Genomic DNA, 8,249 nt, shown 5'->3' on the forward strand with positions numbered 1-8,249 from the left:
CACTTCTGTGTTTGCTAGGCACTGGCATAGCCTCACAAGAGACAGCTATATCAGGGTCCTTTCAGCAAAATCTTGTTGGCATATGCAATAGTGTCTGCATTTGGTGGCTGATTATGGGATGGACCCCTGGGTGGGGCAGTCTTTGGATGGTTCATCCTTTCATCTTAGCTCCAAAATTTGTCTCTACAACTCCTTCCATGGGTATTTTATTCCCTATTTTAGGGAGGAATGAAGTATTCACCTGTTGGTCTTCCTTCTCCTTGATTTTCTTGTGTTTTGGAGATTGTATCTTGGGTATTCTAGGTTTTGGGGATTCCTTCTTTTCATTGAGTTGATTCGCCCTATTGCAGCTGGTGGTGATTCTCTGTCTGATATTAAAACCAGAATTTCTTGACTGAGCATTGACTGAGGACCAGCGGCTGTCTGAGACACATATACCTGTTCCTTTGGAGAATCCTAATGCTTTGTAGGAATAGACCTGGTGGCTCAGAACTTCACAGAGTAATTGAGATTCTAAGCTTCTCTGAGCTTTTTTGTTTTGTTTTGTTTTTTGTTTTTTTGAGAATTAAAAAAATTTATGTTTCTTAAATGTATTTGAACTCAGAACTACCCTTCTTCTTATCTTGCTCTGCCACTTTAAAATGATGGAAGGACTACAGAGATGGCTAAGAGCACTAGCTGCTCTTTCAGAGGCCCCAGATTCAACTCCCAGAATCAACATGATATCTCACAGCTCTCTGTACCTCTGGTTCCAGGAGATCTGACACAGCCTTCTGTCTTTCTCAAATACCAGGCATGCAAGTGATACGGAGACTTCCATCCAGCCAAACAAAACAAAACAAAAACAAACAAAAACATGTGTTCATATAAAAAATTACAGATGGAAAAATTGCATAAGTAATTATCATTGATAAATATTGATAAAGCTTTAGATAGAGCTCATGTCTTTTAACTTCTGACCCTATGTGAAGATGTTGCTAGCTTCACATTCATCTTAGGTTTTCTAATACTGGCATAAGACATCATGACCAAAGCAACTCTTATACAGGAAAACATTTAATTGGGGATGGCTTAAAGTTCAGAGGTTTAGTCTATTATTATGATGGTAGGAAGCATGATGGCAATCAGGCAGCCATGGTGCTGGAAAGATAGCTGAGAGTTCTACATCTGGATCTGCAGGCAGCAGGAAAAGAGAGACAGTGAGCCTATCTTGAGCATCTGAGACCTTAAAGCCCACCCCCAGTGGCATACTTCCTTCAACGAGGCCACACTTCCTAATATTGCCACCCCCTATGAGCTTATGGGGACCATTTTTATTCAAACCACCACATTCCATTCCCTAGCCCCCATAGGTTTGTAGCCATATTATAAATACAACAATGCAGTCCATCTAACTTCAGTAGTTATATAGTCTATCAGTCTCAACCCCATTTGAAGCTCCAAAGTCCAAGTCCCTTAACTGTAAATCTCTCATGGGAATCTCTCAACTGTAGTAACCCTGTAAAGTCAAAATTGAAAAACAGATCATTTACTTTTCACATACAATGGCATAGATATATATTACCATTCCAAAAGGGAGGAAAGGGAGCATAGGGGGTGAATTCTAGACTGAAGCAAGACCAAAAGTCAGCTGGGCAAACTCCAAACTCTGCAACAGCTTTCCTTAGTCACAGAGGGAGATTCTGCAACTTCTTTCTTGTATCTTGGACTCTAACGCCAGAACCACTTGGCTGAAGCCGCCATGTTCTGCTACTTACTAGGGTGGTCCCCTCATTCAAGTACATTTTCACCAGACTTTTGTTTTTAGGGGTTTCTTTTACTGCCTAAGGTTGAATGTTCTGGAAGTTGCTCTTTAGACTAGGCTAGCCTTGAACTCTGACATCTGCCTGACTCTGCCCACCCAGTTTGAAGATTGAAGGTGTGTGCCCCTACATCTGGCCCTATTCTTTTATTTAATTCTTTTTCACATTTTGGAGGTTTGGCTGGGTAGGGTCTTGCCTTGAGGTCACTACCTCCTTATTTCACCTGACATCAGGCTTTTCTTTAATCTTTTTATCTCCTTAAACAGAGAATTGAGCTCCATTAAATTTCCTGGTGCCCCATTTCTCCTCAAACTGTACATTTTGTATTTTTCCTTGCTTAGCTTGTACTTTTTCATTATAGATCTGCATAAGCATAGTCATTAATAACCATAGGGCACAATCCACATTAGGATGTTTTGAAGTCTCTGCAAATGCAATTAATCCAAAACTCTTTAATTTTTCCTTAGGCAAAATTTTTGGACAAGGGTAGAAGGCAGCACATTCCTCACTAAAATATCACAAGAACAGTCTTTAGGCTACATACTAAAATTCTTCACGTCTAAAACCTTTTGAGTCTTGCCCCACAAATCAAATTACCCTCAACACCACTGTCTTGTGTGCTCCTACCAGGATGCCACATTAATTCTGATTGAAATGTCCAATCGCCTTTTTAGTCCAAAATCCTAAAGTGTTGCATATTGTTCCCAGCCAAAACCTTAGCCTATCACAGCAAAAGGTGTTCCCTGGCACCAACTTCTGGTTTAGTGTGACTTTATGGCTGTGAAGAGACACCATGACCATGGCAACTCTTATAAAGGATAACATTTTTCAGATGTTTAGTCTATTATTATGATGGTGAAAACCTTGGTGACAATCAGGCAGCCATGGTGCTGGAGAGGTAGCTGAGAGTTCTACATCTGGATCTGCAGGCAGCAGGAAGAGAGAGACAGTGAGCCTATTTTGGGCACCTGAGACCTCAAAGCCCACCCCCAGTGGCTTACTTCCTCTGACATGGCCACACCTCTTCCTCTGAGGCCCCACCTCCTAACAGGACCAGATCCTATGAACCTATAAGAACCATTTTCATTCAAACCACAACATTTTTTTTATCATTTTTTTCCCCCAAAACTTAGCAAAGGCTTTTTTCTTTTATTATTATTATTCATTCCATTCATTTACATTTCAAATGATATCCCACTTCCTGGTTATCCCCTCCACCAACCCCCCCTCCAATGATATTCCACTTCCAGGTTACCCCATAGCCACCCTCCTATCCCACATGCCCTCCCCTTCTCTTTTGCCTGTGTGGGAGTGCTCCTCCATCCACTCTCAATCTCCCTCTCTACCACTCGAGCATCCCCGTACTCCTGGGTATCAAACCTCCCCAAACCAAGGGCCTCCCTTCCTGTTGCTGTCTGGCAAGGCTATCCTCGGCTACATATGTATCTGTTGCCAAAGATAACTTCAGGTACACTCCTTGGTTGTCGGTCTAGTCTCTGGGAGAACTGGGTGGTCACGCCAGTCTATGTTATTCTTCCAATGGGGCTACAATCCCCTTCTGCTCTTTCAATCCTTCTGCCCTACCACATTCCCCGAGTTCAGTCTGATGGTTGGCTCAAAGCATCAGCCTCTGCAGTTGCTGACTGGACCTCCACAGGAACTACCACACTAGGTTCCTGACCGCAAGCTCCTCTTGACCCCAGCGACAGTGTTGGGTTTGGTGCAGACAGACATGATGTATCCCCAGAGGTTCGCCATTCTCCCATTTAACTCTTCAAAGTGTTCTTTACACTTTTGACCCAAATAATGCTAAGAAGTCTCAGTATAGGCAGATATATCCTCTCTCTTTCAAAGAGGCCTATGTCCTAAAGCATGGAATATATGAATATTTTAGCTTACATGATAGTTGCTTCCATGGCAAAGAGGGATGGCAGTGGATATGCGGCTAACCTTAACCTGAGGAAAGAAATGTGTAACCCCTATGAAACCCGTCTTCTGTAAAGTGAGATGAAAGCACAGAGCTCGAGGAAGACATGGAGTATGGAAAACATCAGCAGGATGCAATATTCCTTGTTTTGAAGGTGGACAATGTGGACAAAGGAAACTAAAAAGCAAGGAAATCGATCCCTGCTCCCAACACCCTGAGCTTTCCAGAAGAACTGTATTAGTTCTGATGCCTACTCGATTCTAGCCCCATAAGATACATCTCATGCCTCTGATATCCAAAGTCTTGAGACAATAATCAGTTGAAGTAGCAAAACGTTAGCAATACAGCAGTGAGGGCACTGACACCCATAAGCATTCTACCATCAGGAAAGCACGCGGATACTGTATATTTCATTTTTATCTCTGAGGCTCCCCATATCTCTGTGAGTTGACACAGCACCTTTAAACTTTCAGAGAGTTATGGGATGCCATATACTAGTCAAAACAAGCAAAACTAGCGACCTCGTCAAGGAAATTGACTGAATCCCAAGGTGTTTGCGGAGATTGGATGTCGGAAAGGACAGAAAATAGAGTGATTTATGTGTCTTCATAGATGTGTATCGTATACACCCTTGGTGAGAGGACTTGTCTGACATTAAAGCCATAAGACTTTCTGATATCTTAGGGGCCATTGATTGTGGGATTTCTGGTGGATAGAATACCAAAGGCCTTTCAACAGGATCCAGGAGGGAAGTATGTCAAGCTCTCTGTGTGGCTTCAGCAAAGGGTTATTACTGTTAGGATGTGGATCTCCATGCTCTATTGTTTTCCTTCCATTTCAGCTTCACATGCAGAAAATCTCCTTTTCCAGTGAGTCCTGCAGTCAGACTATGAGGAAGGAGCCTTATGTAAAATCTCTGTGTTTATATAAAGCCTGCTTATGGCACATTCACATCCATTTGGATGATTGACAGCCACTATTATCAGAAACAGACAAAGCTGGTGTTTTTTTGAAAAGTAATGAACTTCATTCCATTGACAAAGCCCGGGTGAGAAGACTCTGGAAGATCAAACTCTGGAAGCTGGACAGGAATGTGAGTGGTTCTTCTCTTGGAGGCTGCAACGTGCTTCTAATGAATGGGAGAGCAGCTGCTGAGCTGCTTAATGGCTGCACAGGCTGGGCATGCCTGAAGCAGCCCACACCTCCCTCCAACCTCTAATGAATAGCGCTTTAGGCAGGCAAGGTGATTCATTGGGATCCTGCTTCATTAGAATGTCAGCCAAGGCTCAGCTGCTGTAAATCCCCTGTGGAAATTGACAGACTCAAATTATAAATAAACACAATAGCAAAAGCTTAGTGTAAATAACCCAGTGTTTCCATCTCTGTATGCATTTGGTTTTGTGCTGTTTGGTACAGCTGTCATTTAGTACCATGTTCAAGTACTCAGGTACCCCTCACTTTACAATGAGCTAACATCCCAGTAAACCCATCACACGTTGAAAATATAATAATAATAATAATAATAATAATAATAATAATAATAATAATAATAAACAACTGGATGTGATCTTCCTAGCCTGCTGTGAATCATGGCTTAGCCTAGCTTACCTTAAATGTGCTCTGAGCCTACAGTTGAACAAATTATGTCACTCAAATCTATTTGATCACACACACAGTGTCAAATATCTCCTGCAATTTATGAAGATTGTACTGAAAGTCAAAATGTAGTTTGCCCGAGGTCTTAGGTTCAATCTCAGCACACAGAGAGGAGGCATCGAGAGAAAAAGAGAAATGAAAGGAATCTGTATGCTCCAAATACATACACAGTGGGTGATCACTCCTAATCAGGAGGAGGTTTGGATGTAGAAGAGGCAATATGCATCCAATATGGATATGTTTTCAATCCATGCTGGGGGGAGTGCAGGCATAAATAACAGTGTAAGTGTAAGCAATCTTCCTCTGCTGTAGTGTTGAGCCCTAAGTCCTGGCTCTTAGGTGATAAATATAAGAACAGAAGCATCTTAGACCAATAATCATGAAACATTGATGCAACCTAAGACTCTAGAAAACCACAACCAGAGGTGCATATGTTTGTATGACCATAACAGTTTGGACATGACTTCTAGAAAGGGACACTTCCTCAAAGCCTTGGATGGGACATGAGGCCAACTCTAGTGATAAACACAGACAAATGGCTAAGAAATTATTACGATATTAGACATTGTATCATGTTCCAGAATCACAACAGTGGCAACCAGGGATCTTCTCTGCCAAGGCATATGAGTCCCATGTAAATCCTACTCTGAGTACCCGGAAGGAAAAGAGAGCCTCTAGACTGACTAAGGTATAATTATAAAATATAATATAAATAAAATTTTAAATAGTAAATCATTACATTGATATTAATTAAGTCCTAAGGGTTAGAAGTGTCTTTGTTAGGGTTTTACTACTGTGAACAGACACCGTGACCAAGGCAACTCTTATAAGGACAACATTTAACTGGAGCTGGCTTACAGGTTCAGAGATTCAGTCCATTATCGTCAAGGTGGGAACATGGCAGCATCTAGGCAGGCACAGTGAAGGAGAAGCTGAGAGTTCTACATCTTCATCTGAAAGCTGGTCCAGCTGAGGATCATAAATCCTATATCCACAGTGAAACACCTACTCCAAAAGGGCCACACCTTCTAATAATGCCACTCCCTGGGTCAAACATATACAAACCATCACAAAAGGCAAATTTCAAGTTTAAAAAAAAAAGTTAATGAACCTGAAAGTCACAGCTTTGCCAACCTGTTGCCTAGGGAAGGACAGGGTCACAATTCCTTTAGTATAATTGCTAATGGAACCTGGGGGAAGATAGAAGGAAGAGAGAGAAGGCAATTTTCACTCTGTGGGAGCCACCTCTGTCCAAAAATGATCGAAGTAAATGCAGTGTTAAAATGAGGATGATACAGGGAGAATACTTTGTCAAATCAGGGCTGCAAATTAACCTTTACAAAACGAGTAGCCTTTTCATTGCTACTTAGAAATCTCAATGAACCTGAAGAGGAAAGTGCGGGAGCCATGATCTGCACCCACATAAGATGATGACGTTTGAATTCTAATTGCTTGTAGCTACTTTAATATGGCACTTAGAGTTTTTTAACCTTACACATAGTAAAATAACACATTTGTAGAAAAATACTGTTGTGGTTAATGAGATTCTCCCCAACAAAGCTAACTTCCCTCTAATAGAGTTAAATTATAAACAGATTCTTAGGCTTTCTGTCTTCCATTCTAATGTGGGTGTCTTCCTTGGTGTGGGGTGTAGACTGTAGACATGGCTTCTTCCTACAAGTACATTTATTGCCCATTGCTTACTTTGAGAACACAGTTATGAGAAAGGGAAGCTTAACTGTTTTCGGTCATTTGATGTTTGATATGCTGAAGGGAGTAGTCAGAACTCCTGGGTCTAGTACTGAGCACCATATTTAGCACCTAAGTGCTTTCATCTTATCTGTGACTCAGTTCTTGCTACTTTAAAACAAAGTGATAATATGCTAAGGACTTAATACGGAATCTACCCTAGCCCATTATGTTTCCAATGCTTGGAAACCCTGGTCCCATATGGTATTGTTATTTTGATTGTGGAAAGATTAGGAGGTAGATCCCATTTAGAGGAATTAGGTCAGTGGGTAGGATGGTCCTTGGGAGCATATTAATCCCTGGCTATTTGCTATTGTACACTGTTGCCTGCCAGGCCAGGAAGTAACCAGATCTCCTCGACTACACATTACTCCCTTCATGATGGTCTATCCAAGGACATGGGACAAAATGAACCCACAGAAACTGAGTCCAAATAAATAACTCCTTCTTGTGGTAGCTAATCTTGCCTGTCAACTTGACTACCCCTGGTATCAAACTAATCTAAAACTTCTGGGTACTCATGAGGGATTTTCTTAATTGGATTGTTTGAGGTAGGAAGCAACACCCAAAATCTGTATACTTTTTGGAAGCAGTCCACGTAAAAGGACATGGAAGAAGGAAGCTTTTGCTTTTTGCCTGCTTATTCTCATTTTCCTTGGCAAGTTCCTCTACCTTGTTGCTATGGAATTCCTTCACTGGTCACAACTTGTAGGAAGAACAGAAAGGCCCTGACACCAGGGAAGTAGCTATTTCAGCATAAAAGTCTGTAAACAGCCAGTGGAGCCACATAGCTGGGGAGGCAACTTCCACATAAGGGCCAAACTGAAGCCTGAAGCCTGCCTGAGAGCCCAGAGACAGGTGACACAGACAATGGCAGCCACTGGGGATCTGCACTTGGAGGCCATGCTTGCTTAGGAACAATGGGACGCAGGTGGAGGGTATAAAGAGCGCTCCCCTAGAATTAATTAATTCTAGGCTACCTCATTCTCACCTGCTCCAGAGTCTGAGCCATTGATTCCATGCCTTCTCACCCACTGCCCCCCAAGGGGGATGCAGGACAGAGGACTCAGGCTACAAGAACTGACTTCTTCAGGAGCCTAACATAGACTGAATAA

The sequence above is a fragment of the Mus pahari genome, chromosome 4 (genome assembly GCF_900095145.1).
Source record: "Mus pahari chromosome 4, PAHARI_EIJ_v1.1, whole genome shotgun sequence".
In the NCBI taxonomy this organism is placed as follows: Eukaryota; Metazoa; Chordata; class Mammalia; order Rodentia; family Muridae; genus Mus; species Mus pahari.